At 46.1% G+C, this 16,969-nt stretch overlaps 1 pseudogene; it reads left to right on the top strand.

Annotated features, from left to right (window-relative positions):
* The first annotated feature begins 13,891 nt into the window (after positions 1-13,891).
* On the top strand, positions 13,892-14,924 carry LOC144930004 (olfactory receptor 14I1-like; annotated as a pseudogene).
* The last annotated feature ends 2,045 nt before the right edge of the window (positions 14,925-16,969 follow it).

Here is a 16,969-nt window from a genome sequence, read left to right as displayed (position 1 = left end):
TTCTTTCTTTCTTTCTTTCTTTCTTTCTTTCTTTCTTTCTTTCTTTCTTTCTTTCTTTCTTTCTTTCTTTCTTTCTTTCTTTCTTTCTCAGCAATTACACTTTTTTTCTTACTGCATTCAACACTATACTGAAAGGCTCATTCGACTGCAGGTGCAAAGCTGCATGGCATTTTAACAATGTTTAATTCACACTGGTTGTGGGTATATCAGGGAGATTGAACAAATATGAAGGGCCAGGTCCCCAGCTGGTGTAAATTGGCATAGTGCTGTGGAGCTGTTCCAGTTTACACGAGGTGAATGTCTGTACTGTGGTGCCTAGTTTGATGTGTATTCCTCTATCAGTGTTCTCATTGTGTAACAGCACAGCCCCGTTTTAATGCTCATGGAGCATTCCAAGGTCATAGTTTGTAGACAGAAATCTGAAAGGCGGGTACGCAGCCAGTAAACGACCTGACCAATATCAGAGTGATGCAGCAGAACTAGTATTGTATAGTACAGTATTGTATAGGGTTGTGACTACCATTTAAAAGTCGGCTTTCTAAGACCTCTAACATTGACATGCTTAGTCAGATTCCTTTGAAAATCGGTGTGCTTCCGGAGGGTGCAGGGTAGGGTTAGTAAATTGAATGGTCGGTCATTTGAGCAAGGGATTATGGAGATATAAGCCATGAAAAAATAGATTTTTTTTTTCGAAAAGTCATTTGAGCTAGGGGTTGCAGAGATAAAATGTGCTTTTCTAGGTGGGTTTTTTTGTGCAATGCTAGAGCTCAAACTTTTGATGGGTTGAGGGTCAAAAGCGTCTCAGTCTGTCAAGTTTATTCACTCTATCTTCAGGGGATGCAGGCTGAATTTAAGAAAATGTTCACTTTTTACAGTGTGCATGCCCCAATATGGAAAAACAGCCAGAGGGTTTCCATTGCAGCCATTTTATATGCTTTAAAGCTGAAACTTTGTAAGTGCTCTAAAATCCGAACAGTCACTCAGATTGCTTTGAAGTTCGGTGTGCCTCAAGGGGTCTCAGGGTAGTGTTAGTGATCCAAAACTGGGGTCATTTGACCAAGGGGTTTCCTGGTTTATAGCCAGTGGTGTAAGTAGAAATCATTCCTTGACGGTACTGCACTCATGGGAGGGACAGAAGGGGAGGGGGGGCATGTGACCTCCTCATGTGACCCCTCCCCACCCTCAGCCCAGGGCCCCCATGCTCTTCCCGTCTCCTGCAACACCTCCCCTTTGTATATACAAACATCAACATGCTTAACTTCTCACTTTCCACCTACATATGTAGTATTCAGTCTGTTTATATGGAATATGGGAGTTGGGTGAGGAGCCATTTCAGCATATGTAGGACTTATTAAAAGACAAATTTTAAGTAGAACTGTATCCTAAACTGCTTTATGGTTTTGTACCCAAAAATTGCATTTCAATAGGGATTCAACTTTCTTTATAGGAACAGAACAGACTCCTGAAACTCTTAGCAGTCCACAGAAGTGGTCCATAGTCATGCAAATAGTCCCATTGTCTTCAATGGGATTGATCAAATGATTAAGGGTTTACAGGATTAGGTTCCAAGTTTGTAAATTGTTCTGGATGAAAACTGACAATGCCTGAGCTGTCAGATCAGAAGGAGCTTCATCCGAATAAAGGTGGGCAGATGTGTGATAAGTCTTAGCTCCGTTGCAAAGATGAGGAACATCTTTTCAGCAAAGTTCTTGGCAGATTCCTGAGGCAGCTGGCTTAAGGCTGTCAGTGTTCAGCATTATAATCTTCACTTATAGTTCTCTCACCCACAAAGCTGGCAATGAGTCATTTGTTTTCTTTGTTTGCTGCTCCAGTTCCAGTTAACAAAATCCATGTTAGACTAGTTTGGCTGCAAAGAAGAATTCTAGGTACACTGGGGGCAACACATGTTTCCCATCAGGTGGCAGAACTGGGCTGGCATCAGAATCCAAACATCCTCTGGTCAGTGCAAGCAGAGGCATTCCTCTGATGATTTGGACTCAATGTGATGCAGTATGGATGTCATGGATAATTCAGACCAATGGGGAGAAACAGAATAAAAAACACTGTTTAAATACCTTCCATCCCTCCCCTCTTGAGGACTCCTGACCAATGTTACCACATAAAACTTATGATAACAAACTTAAGCAAAGCCTTTGTTTGTTAGCATATGTATTGTGCTGTTGAAGCCATTTAAATAATGAATGTCCTCCCTAGCTGCATTCTGCCCCTTTCAGGAGCAGAGTGCAGCCCCATGCCTGCTCCAGAGGCAGGGGCAAGCCCCAAGTCTTTCCGGTACCTGTACCTGCTAAAAATCTCTTGCCGGTACTGCGTACCAGCGAGTACCACCCTACTTGCACTCCTGGTTATAATCCCCCCAAACAGTTTCCTGTTGCTGCCTTATAGGTATTATACGGAGAAGGACTAATGACCTCGTTGAGATTGATGGCTGTGAATTCACCCTTCAGTTAACGTAACCAAGGATAAGTTAATCACAGGCTCTCCTTAAGACAAAAGGAGTGCTAGAGCTCATGGCAGGATGATAGCTGGCTCTTCAATCCTTGCCCTTAGCAGTCCCCTGCCGCACCCAGGCACCAAAGTGCACAGTGTGGAGGGAAGGAAGGGCTCCCCCGTGGAGGGGCCATGGACTCTCCTCTGAAAGGAAGGGGCCCTCACTGCCATTCTATTATGTCCCCAGCTCATTCTCATCTCTTCTCATCCCACCCTGATTTCAGCAGCTCCATCAAGCCAAGGGATCTGAGCCAGGGGCCACTCCTGCTCCTGGCACTGAGGAGTGGGATGCTGAGGTACATGGATATGGGTGTTCCCCTTTCCTTCTCTTATCAGGTTGAGGTCCTGGCTCCTCATTGAAGGCCTGGTTTACAGAGGTGTTGAGGGCATGCAAACTGCTCTGACTGGAACTAGAGTTTTGATGGTTGTGGCATCTCTGCAATTCAAGCCCTTAATCCATCCTGGTCATGGAGTTGAATTCACCTCTAGCAAGGCACCTGCTCTGACTCATTCACCTTGCTGCTTCCCAGACATCGAATGGTGATGGGACAGGAGTGACTTTTTGGGGCCTAGAGGCGACAGCACCTGGGTCCCACCCCCAATCACCTGAGCCTAATCCAGCCTCTCGCTTTATTCCCATCAGCTGGGCAGCTTCCCCAAAGATGGAGAAGGCTAGGACCAGCCCAGCCGGGCTGAGGTGCAGCAGGGGGTCATAGATGGCCAGCAGCGCCACCTGCAGGAAGGATCTTCTCTGCCTTTCAGAGAATATCTCTCCAAAGACCTAAAAGCAACAGGGCACATTGCACAAAGCCAGGCTCCAAATTGGGGGGCTGGGGCAGTATCGCCCTATAGTGGCCCCAGTGGAGGTCTCAGGTAGCACTCCCCACCCCACTGATGTTGCCCCCAGCCTTTTATAGGGTGAAGTAATGAAGCCCAGGAGCTCACCGTGTCCTCGACCCAAGGCAGGGCTCTTCTGCTTCCTGACTCGCGATGGTGCTGGGAAACCCCCACTCCCACTCTGTGCTCCCACAGGGAGCTAGGAATCCATCTGCAATCATGCAATAGCTGAGCGAGTCTTTCCCAGCTCATTGACCCAGTGGCTCCCCTCTCAGAAACTCGGCGATCAGTCAGGGAGATCCCTTGAGACACAATTGTCCATTGACTCACCCACCCAGGGGATTCCCTTGGTGCTACGTAGCGATAGATCCCTGTAACACACACAAGCCATGGCCACTAGTGAGGCTCCAACCCCGGCCCCTCGCGTTCTGTTAAGCACCAACCACAGGGCATCAGGCTGCATTGGGGATCAAGAACCTCTAACCCCTGTGAGACCCAGGAGATGGCCCTGAGAAGAGCCACTGGCTCCTCCCAATGGAGGAGGGCCCTTGGGGAATCAACCCTTCTCTCCCACGGGCACAGATTGTTGGAGAGGGGGAGGGAATTGTCATGAATCCTCCCTGCACCCCAGAGAACTGCAGACACGGGCAGGGATTCTGAACCCCTGAATGATGAACAGAACGTCAGGAAGGAGACAGGTCAGCCGTGACTGACCACCTATCACCACAACCTCTGATCTAGTGAGACAGTTATGGGGCATAACCCAAAGTACATGGACATGAGAGCACAAAGTACATGAGAGCAGCAAAAGCCCTTCTACAGCTCTAAAATCAGGGAGTCACATACTCCCCCACGTCATTGAGTCTCAGCCCCATGGGGAGGAGAAGGGGCTCATTTTTACAGAACATTCACCTATCGACGGACTGTCACCTGCCTCCTTCTACCACAGCACATCGGCTTTAGTCTGACTTCCTGCACATTGCAGGCCACAGAATCTCACCCACCCACTCCTGAAATAGACCCCTAACTTCTGGCTGAGTTTCTGAAGTCCTCAAATCATGATTTAAAGACTTCAAGTTACAGAGAATCCACCATTTACACTATTTTAAACCTGCAAGTGACCTGTGCCTCATGCTGCAGAGGAAGGAGAAAACCCCCCCAGGGTCTCTGCCAATCTGACCTGGGGGAAAATTCCTTCTCCACCTCAAATATGGTAATCAATTAGACCCTGAGTATGTGGGCAAGACCCACTAGCCTGACACTTGGGAAAAAATTCTCTGTAGTAACTCAGAGCCCTCCCCATCTAGTGTCCCATCACCAGCCACTGGAGATATTTGCTGCCAGCAGCCACAGATCGGCTACATGCCATTGTGGGCAGTCTCCTCATACCATCCCCTCCATACACTTATCAAGCTCAGTCTTGAAGCCAGTTAGGTTTTTTTACCCCCACTGCTCCCCTGGAAGGCTATTCCAGAACTTCACTCCTCCTCCGATGGTTAGAAATGTTGGCCAATATTTGAGCCTAAACTTGATGGCCAGTTTATATCCATTTATTCTTGTTTCCACCTTGGAGCTTAACTTAAAGAACTCCTCTCCCTCCCTGCTATTTGTCCCTCTGATGTATTTATAGAGGGCAATCATATCTCCCCTCAGCCTTCTTTTGGTTAGACTAAACAAGCCAAGTTCTTTGCGTCTCCCCTCATCAGGTAGGTTTCCCATCCCTCGGATCATCCTAGTAGCCCTTCTCTGCACCTGTTCCAGTTTGAATTCATCTTTCTTAAACATGGGAGACCAGAACTGCACACAGTATTCCAGATCAGGTCTCACCATTATCAGTGAGATGTGAGTCCAGCCAAAGATATCCCTCAGCTCTAAGGGTATTTCATTGCAGCAAATGCGGAAGGTTTAATGTCTGAAGAGAGAATTCTTAAAAGCCAAATGCAGGTGAGACAATGAAAATCAGATGACCCAGGTCGCCTCTCAGCTCTGTTCAGAAAACGGGGCTGAGCTAGGGTAGCTGGCAGGAGAACGTCACTCAGTGTTTATGTTTTCACATTAATTTTGTATTTGGTGGCTGGCCTGGGAGATGAACTTTTTCCATCTCTGACCCTGATTCTGAGCCCTGCAGGGCTCCAGGGTACCTACCTAAAATGCCCTTTGGAGAACATAATTCAATAAATTCCCTTGGCAAAGCTTCAGTGACTCAAAGGAGTCACTTTAAAAAAATCTTTAAAAAAGAGAAGAAAGAGGATCCTGGGAACTACAGGCCAGTCAGCCTCACCTCAATCCCTGGAAAAATCATGGAGCAGGTCCTCAAAGAATCAATCCTGAAGCACTTGCATGAGAGGAAAGTGATCAGGAACAGCCAGCATGGATTCACCAAGGGAAGGTCATGCCTGACTAATCTAATCGCCTTTTATGATGAGATTACTGGTTCTGTGGATGAAGGGAAAGCAGTGGATGTATTGTTTCTTGACTTTAGCAAAGCTTTTGACATGGTCTCCCACAGTATTCTTGTCAGCAAGTTAAGGAAGTATGGGCTGGATGAATGCACTATAAGGTGGGTAGAAAGCTGGCTAGATTGTCAGGCTCAACGGGTAGTGATCAATGGCTCCATGTCTAGTTGGCAGCCGGTATCAAGTGGAGTGCCTCAAGGGTCGGTCCTGGGGCCGGTTTTGTTCAATATCTTCATAAATGATCTGGAGGATGGTGTGGATTGCACTCTCAGCAAATTTGCGGATGATACTAAACTGGGAGGAGTGGTAGATACGCTGGAGGGGAGGGATAGGATACAGAAGGACCTAGACAAATTGGAGGATTGGGCCAAAAGAAATCTGATGAGGTTCAATAAGGATAAGTGCAGGGTCCTGCACTTAGGACGGAAGAACCCAATGCACAGCTACAGACTAGGGACCGAATGGCTAGGCAGCAGTTCTGCGGAAAAGGCCCTAGGGGTGACAGTGGACGAGAAGCTGGATATGAGTCAGCAGTGTGCCCTTGTTGCCAAGAAGGCCAATGGCATTTTGGGATGTATAAGTAGGGGCATAGCGAGCAGATCGAGGGACATGATCGTTCCCCTCTATTCGACATTGGTGAGGCCTCATCTGGAGTACTGTGTCCAGTTTTGGGCCCCACTCTTCAAGAAGGATGTGGATAAATTGGAGAGAGTCCAGCGAAGGGCAACAAAAATGATTAGGGGACTGGAACACGAGTTATGAGGAGAGGCTGAGGGAACTGGGATTGTTTAGCCTGCAGAAGAGAAGAATGAGGGGGGATTTGATAGCTGCTTTCAACTACCTGAAAGGGGGTTCCAAAGAGGATGGCTCTAGACTGTTCTCAATGGTAGCAGATGACAGAACGAGGAGTAATGGTCTCAAGTTGCAGTGGGGGAGGTTTAGATTGGATATTAGGAAAAACTTTTTCACTAAGAGGGTGGTGAAACACTGGAATGCATTACCTAGGGAGGTGGTAGAATCTCCTTCCTTAGAGGTTTTTAAGGTCAGGCTTGACAAAGCCCTGGCTGGGATGATTTAACTGGGAATTGGTCCTGCTTCGAGCAGGGGGTTGGACTAGATGACCTTCTGGGGTCCCTTCCAACCCTGATATTCTATGATTCTATGAAAGGCTTGGTATTCGGTGGGCCCCCTGTGTAAGCAGCTAGATCGGGTCTCAACCCATTTGCATACCCAGTAGCTGCAGCTCTGGCAGGGTGGGAAGAGCCTATTTTCATCTAGATGCGGTATGAACTTTATTCACAGCTCTTAATGAGCTCTGAAAGCCCTTTGTCATAAGTCGTTGTCCCCTCCATGTTCTCAGATAGTATCAGCTCCCACTGATGCTCTCAGAAAAAAAGTCACAGGGTTAACTGGGATGCCCATGCATTTCAGCACAAGAGATTTTTACCACACCATAAGGATCAGAGGACATCTTGACTCAAGAGACACCAACTGACTGCTACAGGCATGTTTACTAATGTGTAACTGACCAAGGGCTGGGTTCTGAGCTCAGTGGCATCAGTGTGAGCTCTGATTATGTTCTCCCAGATCTCTTTCCACTCTAAAGCATCCTGGAATCTGGTCAGGGCTGGTAGTTTGTCCCTTGTCCAGAAGGGGCTACGTATTCTGATGTATTGCTGGGGGTTGGGGGAAAGTAGGAATGGTCAGGACACATTTTTATTTATTTATTTATATTGTTTTTTTCATGGAAAATTTTGACCAGAATGAAGAGAGACAAGGTGGGCGAGGTAATATCTTTTAAGTGACCAACTTCTGCGGGTGAAAGAGACAAGCTTTAGAGCTACACTGAGCTCTTCTTCAGTTCTCTGAGTAAACTTGAAAGCTTGTCGCTTTCACCAACAGTAGTTGGTTCAATAAAAGCTATCACCACACCCACCTCGTCTCGCTACTATCCTGGGACCACCACGGCTACAACAACACTGCCAACGACAAGGATGGAAACATTTTTGTTTCTGTCGAATTTTTGGGTGGAAAATTTCGATTTTTGTAGGAAAAACCAAAACACTGAAAATGTCCGGCCAAGCCTGGAAAAAAAAAATTGCTTTGGGGCCACAAAAATTTGGTGTTGGGGGTTTTCGGTTTTCTGACAACAAGTCTTTGAAGAAAAGCCGACACTTTTAGTGAAAAGTTTAATTTAACAAAAAACCCAGGTTTCTGCTGGAAATGAGTTTCCACGGAAAATTGTTGACCAGCCTCAGTGAAGATCCCAGAAGCTGACAGAGATGGTGCCGGGTGCATCTGGGCAGCACCGTGTCTCTTCCTGTGTGTGCAGTGGCTGAGGCAGGGAAGCAGCTCGGAAGAAGTAGCTGCCGGGTCTCTCTCTCCCTCACACCCCCTGCCCTGCTGCTGTGGCTATAATGGGAGAACACTATGAGAGGATGCTTAATGATAGAAACATGCCATATCTTCCAGGCAGAGACTCCAGAACAGTAACACGTAGCTCTTACTTAGCACGTTTCATCAGTAGAATTCAAAGCACGTCACAACTTTCCAAGTATTTCTTCTCCCAGCACCGCTGTGCAGCAGGGAAGTGCTATTTGTCCCCATTTCAGAGACGGGGAACTGAAGCCCAAAAAGGCTAAGTGATTAAAAGTTTGGTCAGTAGAGGTAATATACTTTGACATCTGTAAGGCTTTTGACTTGGTACCATGTGACATTTTGCCTAAAAAAACTAGATTGATAGAAAATTGACATGGCACATGTTAAATAATTGAAAAACTGGCTAATGGATAGACTGCAAAATGTAATGCTACACGAGGAATCATCACAGAGTGTGTGTGTGTCTAGTGGCATCCCACAGGGACTGGTTCTCTGCCCTACACTATTGAACACCTTTATCAGTGACCTGCAAGAAAATATAAAATCATCAGTGGCAAAAAGCTTGCAGATGACACAAAAATTGGGGTAGTGATAAATAATGAAGAGGATAGGACAACTGATTCAGACAGATCTGCATCATTTGGTAAGCTGGGCTCAAGCAAACAATGTGTGTTTTAATACCGCTAAATGTAAATGTATACATTCAGGAACAAAGAACGTGGGTCAAACTTCCAGAAGTTACTGCAGAGAATTCTTTCCCAGGTGTCAGGCTGGTGGGTCTTGCTCACATGTGCAGGGTCTAACTGATCACCATATTTGGGGTGGGGGAAGGAATTTTCCTTCGGTTCAGATTGGCAGAGACCCTGGGGAGGGGGGGTTTGTCTTCCTCTGCAGCATGGGGCACAGGTCACTTGCAAGTTCAAACTAGTGTAAAAGGTGGATTCTCTATCACTTGAAGTCTTTAAAACATGATTTCAGGACTTCAGTAACTCAGCCAGAGGTTAGGGGTTGTCATAAATATAAAGGGAAGGGTAAACCCCTGTAAAATCCCTCCTGGCCAGAGGAAAAATCCTCTCACCTGTAAAGGGTTAAGAAGCTAAAGGTAACCTCGCTGGCACCTGACCAAAATGACCAATGAGGAGACAAGATACTTTCAAAAGCTGGGAGGAGGGAGAGAAACAAACGGTCTGTGTCTGTCTGTATGCCGCTTTTGCTGGGGATAGAACAGAAATGGAGTCTTAGAACTTTTAGTAAGTAATCTAGCTAGGTATGTGTTAGATTATGATTTCTTTAAATGGCTGAGAAAAGAACTGTGCTGAATAGAATGACTATTCCTGTCTGTGTGTCTTTTTTGTAACTTAAGGTTTTGCCTAGAGGGGTTCTCTATGATTTGAATCTAATTACCCTGTAAGCTATCTACCATCCTGATTTTACAGAGGTGATTCCTTTACTTCTATTTCTATTAAAAGTCTTCTTGTAAGAAAACTGAATGCTTTTTCAATGTTCTCAGATCCAAGGGTTTGTGTCTGTGGTCACCTATGCAAATTAGTGAGGATTTTTACCAAACCTTTCCCAGGAAGTGGGGTGCAAGGGTTGGGAGGATTTTGGGGGGAAAGACGTGTCCAAACTACGTTTCCCAGTAAACCCAGTTAGAGTTTGGTGGTGGCAGTGGATATTCCAAGGACAAAGGATAAAATTAATTTGTACCTTGGGGAAGTTTTAACCTAAGCTGGTAAAAGTAAGCTTAGGAGGTTTTCATGCAGGTCCCCACATCTGTACCCTAGAGTTCAGAGTGGGGGAGGAACTTTGACAGGGGTCTATTACAGGAGTGGGTGGGTGAGATTCTGTGGCCTGCAACGTGCAGGAGGTCAGACTGTATGGGGAGATGTTGGCAAACCAGTAAAGTGCCTGAAACCAGTATTGCTTATTGCTAAAAGCAGCCTCAGCTTGACCAAGGCAGGAGGAGAGGGGGTTTTGGTGCCACAGAAAGGGCAGCTTGACCCCCCCCCCCGTCCTTCCTGATAAGAATTGTGTTGAAGTGGCTGATACATGCATTTTAGAAGAGCAGGATGTGCCCCAGGAATGTGTCTAACAGGGTTTCCAGGCTGCAAACTCTGGGGAAAAAACACACCTGGTTAATCAATAATCAGAAGAAAACCTCTTGTTTGACTATTGAAACTGTTTGCTTAACAAGTTTTCTTTAAGGGACATGTCATTGTGTTACTAATGTATAAAATAAGGGAGAAAGTTTGAGGTAGTGGGACTCTTCGGGTCTGTACTCTCCCTCTGGATACATCTTGTGTTTCCCACCGGCAGCCGCTGTGCCACTCAAGAGCCACACTCAGCTTCGGTAATTATCGAGGATTGGGGGTGTTTGACTAACCTGTTGTGGACGTGTGTAAGTGCTTGAGACTAAGTAAAGTTTAAGTGAAAGCACTCTTGTGTTGTCCTGTTTGTGCCAGCCATCTATCGGTCGGAGGGCCGTGTCTCCCCTGATTTATTTCCTGACACCACCTTGCACAGAGTAAAAGTTACCAAGAGCTTTGAGTTGAAAGAACCCCGGCTAACAAGACAAGATGATCGTGATGGTTCCTTCTGACCTTAAAGTCTACGAGACTCTGAAAAAGATTTGGGGGCCATGGTGAAAGTCAACAGTGCGATGCTTTGGCCAATCCTTTGATGTATAAACAGAGGAATCTTGAGTAGGAGTGAGAGATTATTTTACCTCTGCACTGGTCACTGGTGCAACCGCTGCCAGAATACTGTGTCCAGTTCTGGTGCCCACAGTTTAGGAAAGATGTTGATAAACTGAAGAGGGTTCAGAGAAGAGTCACGAGAAGGATTAATGATTGGAAAACAAGCCTTATAGTGATAGACTCATGGAGCTCAATCTATTTAGTTTAATAAAGAGAAAGTTAAGCAGGTCACAGTCTGTAAGTACCTACATGGGGAACAGATACTTAATAATGGGCTCTTCAGTCTAGCAGACAAAGGTATAACATGATCCAATGGCTGGACATTGAAGCAAGACAAAACCTGACTGGAAATAAAGTGTACATTTTTAACAGTGAGGGTAATTAACCATTGGAAAAAATTACCAAGGGTCATGGTGAATTCTCCATCACTGTCAATTTTAAAATCAAGACTGGATGTTTTTTTCCCAAAAGGTCTGATGCAGGAATTATTTTCATGCAGTTCTCTAGCCTGTGTTATGCAGGAGGTTACAGTAGACGATCACAATTGTCCCTTCTGGCCTTGGAATATATGGCTTGCCCAAGGTCACATAAGCCGTCTGTTGCAGAGGAAGGAAATTTTACTCAGGTCTTCCAAGCCCCCAGTAAGCACCCAAACCATTGACCATTCTTCCTGGCCATGTGGGCTATTACATTATGTGTGTGTGGTATTATTGTGTGACAAACACCAGCCCCACAGATGCTCAAACAGGCATAGGAATTGCTCAGATTCCTGAATGGTGTTTTAAATAATGAATAGCTGTTTAACCTGACCAGAATCAAAAGGTGCCAAATTGACTGTTGGGTCTAAGCATGTCTAGAACTTCCTGGCCACTGCATACCTCAGAGCTGAATCTGACCAGTGAGTTGATTCACCCCTAAATTAGAGTGTGGAGAACTGTTTCTTTCCCAGCTTGTACCTTCCCCTGAACAATCTGCTTTGGACCCTGTCTGGAGACCAGGCAGACCATGTCTCTGATCCACAATGGCAAGTCTCGTGTTCTTCTTAAACCACAAACTGCAGAGACACAAGCAAAACTATTTGGCCAAAATTCAGCCCTAGCACAAGTAAGGTGATTGCCTTTGGCTTCAGTGGGACTGCATCCACTTCTTCTATGGGTGCAGCAGCCCCCCATATTCCATGTAACTGTGGAAAATCTTCTGCTAGAGTTCCAGCGTTTAGTCCAGATTACATTTAAACAACCCAAGGTATGCTCTGCTATTACGTAGAATACAGGGCATAAGCCAGAGGCTCATGCAGCTAACGCTCATGGATTTCATTGAGATATTCATCCTAAATGTTCCCTTTCTGAATTCCATTTTGATAAGGGGTTGGCACTACACAGCGGTCACTGGGGCAGGCTGTGAAGGGGACAGGGCTGCATAGGGGTAAGTGAGGTAGGGTGTGAGTGGGACGGGTCTCCAGAGGGGTCATTGAAGGCAGGGCGTGAAGGAGACGGGGCTGTGCAAGAGCCACGGCGTCAGAATTCAGAAATGCCGTGACTGTTGTTAGGATATAGATATTCAGGCCTGTCTGCAAAGGCCTGTACTCTAAGAATTTAGGTGTATTCTTATCACTTGGCTAGTTAGAGGTATAAAAGAAAGAATCAAGATCACTGTCTGCTGGTGTAAGGGCCTTCTCTTACTGTGACAGTCTGAGGCCCTGTTCTTAGGCTAAGGCCTTTGGCTAAGCAGCAGAGGCAGCCATAAGCTGGGAAGCGAAGGGTCACATCCTCACATTCCAAACTAGTCACATTGAAATAAGGTGCTATTGGGCTGTTAGGCACTATCAGGACAGGATTGTATTCCTATCACCTCCAGAGAAAGGGAAGTGCCTAGAAAACGTAAAAGGAAACTTAGTTTGATAGCATCCTGTCTGGCAAGAACTCACTTATCAATAGCTGGGATGTGAAATCCTCCCTTCTGTATTGTTTTGTCATTATAGTTCCCACTTTGCTGTTGTTTGTCTGTATAATCTCTGTCTGGTTCTGTGATTGTTCCTGTCTGCTGTATAATTAATTTTGCTGGGTGTAAACTAATTGAGGTGGTGGGATATAATTGGTTACATAATCATGTTACAATATGTTAGGATTGGTTAGTTAAATTTCAGGAAAATGATTGGTTAAGGTATACCTAAGCAGAACTCAAGTTTTACTATATAATCTGTAGTCAATGAGGAAGTGACTGGGTGTGGGTGGGGGTGGGCATGTGGGTGTGTGAGATGGGAACAGGGAATGGGGGTAAGAAAATTGGAATCATGTTTTGCTAAAGGGGGAAATGGGAACAGGGAATGGGAGTAAGGAAGTTGGAATCATGTTTGGCTAAGGGCAGGAATGGGAACAGGGACACAGGTGTAAGGCTTTGTGGTGTTAGAGCTGGGAAGGAGGATACTAAGGAAGGAAACTGGAATCATGCTTGCTGGAAGTTCACCCCAATAAACATTGAATTGTTTGCACCTTTGGACTTCGGGTATTGTTGCTCTCTGTTCATGCGAGAAGGACCAGGGAAGTAAGTGGGTGAAGGAATAAGCCCCCTAACAACTGTAGAAACGCTATTTATACTGCATATAGAAATTATGAAGCTCATTTCTGTGTCTTTCGTCTTGAAATATAAGGGCTGATTCTGCCATAAATGAAGGTGTGAGTTCAAGACAGTGGGTTTGCCCAGGGTTAATTAATATGGATGAATGATTCCGAATAGCAAATACATTTGAAAAAATAGTTGGCTGTGATGGACACATCATCCAGACATGGAGGCAACATTGATCACTGGTAATGACTGCCGGAAAACAATTCCCACAGCTCTAACAGTAAGACAACGATAGTTAGGGAGATTTATAAAAAAATACACAGTCACTTTCACCTTTCAAAGTCCAATATTATTCTTTTTTCCTGCAGAGCAATAACTTTAATCATATTTATTTCTCTCGTCTTCCCTTCATAACCCCACCCCCTTTGTAGAGCATCTCCCAGGCAGGAAATGTCCAACCAAACCACGAGGTCTGAGTTCCTCCTCCTGGGATGCTCTGATGTTCGGGAGCTGCAGATTTTCCATTTCACAGTGCTTTTAGTCATTTACCTGGCAACCCTGATGGGGAAATCTTCTCATTGTCACAATCATAACCCTTGACCGCCACCTTCACACCCCCATGTACTTCTTTCTGGACAACTTATCCATCCTAGACCTCCGTTACATCTCAGTAACCGTCCCTAAATCAATGGCCAGCTCCCTAACCAACACCAGACGGATCTCTTTCTCTGGATGTGTCTGTCACCCTAGTATTTTGGTTGTGTGCTTTGCTGCTACAGAGATGGCCTTCCTCACGGTGATGGCATATGACCGCTCTGTAGCCATCTGCCTTCCTCTGCCTTACAGAGAAATCATGAACAGAAGTGCATGTATCCAGATGGCAGCTGGTTGCTGGGTCAGCAACACAATCTATTCATTGTTTCTTAATCATAGAATCATAGAATCATAGAATATCAGGGTTGGAAGGGACCCCAGAAGGTCATCTAGTCCAACCCCCTGCTCAAAGCAGGACCAATTCCCAGTTACTGTTGATACCTTCAGGCTGCACTTCTGTGAGTCCAGTGCGATCAGTCAGTTCTTCTGTGACATAGCACAGCTGCTAAAGGTCTCCTGTACTAATATACATGACCATGAAATTTTGCTTCTTGTCTGTTGATCAGTCTTTGGCTCCATGTTCATTATTTCCATGTTTGTGTCCTACATTCACATTTTCTCCACTGCGCTGAGAATCCCTTCTGCACAGGACAGGTACAAAGCCCTTTCCACCGGCCTGCCCCACCTGATTGTGTGTTTTCTTTATTTATGAGCACCACCATGAGTGCAAAAATCAATGTCCTCACTGTATCTGGACCTGTTGGCGGCTGTGTTCTATTCCGTGATGCCACCACGATTGAATCCCATGATTTACCACCTCAGAAACAAGGTGATAAAACATGCTTTGGGGGAAATGATAGGAAGGATATTTGTCATGAAGAAAAATTAATCCCTTCCCCCTTGCTCCTAGAGATTGTCCAGATAACTCACATGATGGAATAAAGCCATTCCCATGTTTCACCAGGACTGATTGACCATTTCAGACCCTCATAGATTGCAAGGGACTATTTTGATCATCTAATCTGACCTGTTGCAGAACACAGGACAGAGAATTTCCCCCAGTGATTCCTGCATCTAGCCAGTATTTTGTGGTTGAGGTAGAACATATATATATATATATATATATATAGATGTAAGCAGTGTCAGGATGAGCTCCACCCTGACATCTGGTGGTGAGGTGTGGCAAGTTGTGGAAAAGAACTTCAGGGGCCAATCTCATTTGCATAGGCACACCCACCCCGCCTAGAATGAGGCCATAGCTGCCCAAATGGTCACTTTGGCTGCTGTGGGATCCCCAGTGTCTCTGTTATTGGGGCAGGAAGAATAAATAGTTATTACCCTGATTATGGGAACTGTGCCTGGAACTGTACTTGGCCTTTTGTTAAGATGGAGGGACTCACCATCAACTAAGTGGCACTCGCTAGGCAAGGGTCATGGGTTCCAAAATTCTGTGAATTGGGAGAGGCTGGGGACAAGTATTAATACTTGGTGGTATGGCCCCCTTGGTTAGGGCTTTACATGCTAATTGCACTTCCTCCTCTCTCCACTGTGGACTATCAGAGCTAATTTTGATTTCATTAGAAGTCTAGTTACAGGCTGCTGAGCTCTCTTTGGGCTAACAGTGCACCAGCATTGAGGCTCCCCTACTACAAGCTGAAGTCACCAAAGAGCTGAACTGACTAAGAGTGTTGTGTTAAGTAGTGGGGGAGCCTGAAGATATATTGCAGAGCAGATTGTGAGAGGGCTGGAGTGCCTTGTGGACAGGCTGGTGGAGCAGTTCGTGGGACGGCGGGAGCTGCTGCTGGGACGCGGAGCAGTTCGTGGGACAGCGGGAGCTGCTCGTGGGCCGCGGAGTGGAGCTGAGCGAAGGAGTTCGTGGGGCGGCTGGCAGAGCGGAGCGGAGCAAAGCGAAGGCCTATGGAGCTGTGGGGTGGTCAGCTTCAGATCATGTAAGGTGCCTCTTACCCCCGTCCCATCTCCACCCAGGTTGGGAGGTAAAGCTCTGCAGATCAACTTTCGAACTCTGGGGCTGCCCTGACCCGGGACAGAGACTTTTGGGTCATTGGACTTTTGGGACTTTGGGTGATTTGGGGTTGCTGGACTCAAGAACCAAAGGGAAAGGGCATGCCCCAATTTGCTTGGGGTGGGTTTTTTGCTCATGGGTTGTGTTACGAATCCTGTTGGTGGTGTTTCCCCAACATAATGCCACATTGTTTCTCTCTGTTATTAAAAGGCTTTTTGCTACACTCAGACTATGTGCTTGAGAGAGGGGAAGTATTGCCTCTTGGAGGCGCCCAGCGGGGGTGGTATATATTTGTCCCAGGTCACTGGGTGGGGGCTTGAGCTGGTTTGCATTGTGTTATTGGAATGGATCCCCTAGATATTGAACCCGGCCCTTGTTGCTGCCAACTCTGACGGGCAGAAGGGTTACATATATATTTAGAAAGACATCTTTGTTAATCTGTATCCCTACATGTGATTTAGGAGCTGTGTGTGTTGGTCTAAGAGAAGGGATCAGACAGTTCCAACACCTTCCCCCACAAACTAGGTACAGTCACAAAACCAGTGATTGCAAGCCATTAAAGCTGTATGGTGTTAGGGGGCTTATTCCTTCACCCACTTACTTCCCTGGTCCTTCTCGCATGAACAGAGAGCAACAATACCCGAAGTCCAAAGATGCAAACAATTCAATGTTTATTGGGGTGAACTTCCAGCAAGCATGATTCCAGTTTCCTTCCTTAGTATCCTCCTTCCCAGCTCTGACACCACAAAGCCTTACACCTGTGTCCCTGTTCCCATTCCTACCCTTAGCCAAACATGATTCCAACTTCCTTACTCCCATTCCCTGTTCCCATTTCCCCCTTTAGCAAAACATGATTCCAATTTTCTTACCCCCATTCCCTGTTCCCATCTCCCCCTTTAGCAAAACATGAT

The sequence above is a fragment of the Lepidochelys kempii genome, unplaced genomic scaffold, assembly GCF_965140285.1.
Source record: "Lepidochelys kempii isolate rLepKem1 unplaced genomic scaffold, rLepKem1.hap1 scaffold_134, whole genome shotgun sequence".
Taxonomy (NCBI): Eukaryota; Metazoa; Chordata; order Testudines; family Cheloniidae; genus Lepidochelys; species Lepidochelys kempii.
This window is presented reverse-complemented; position numbering and strand designations above follow the sequence as displayed.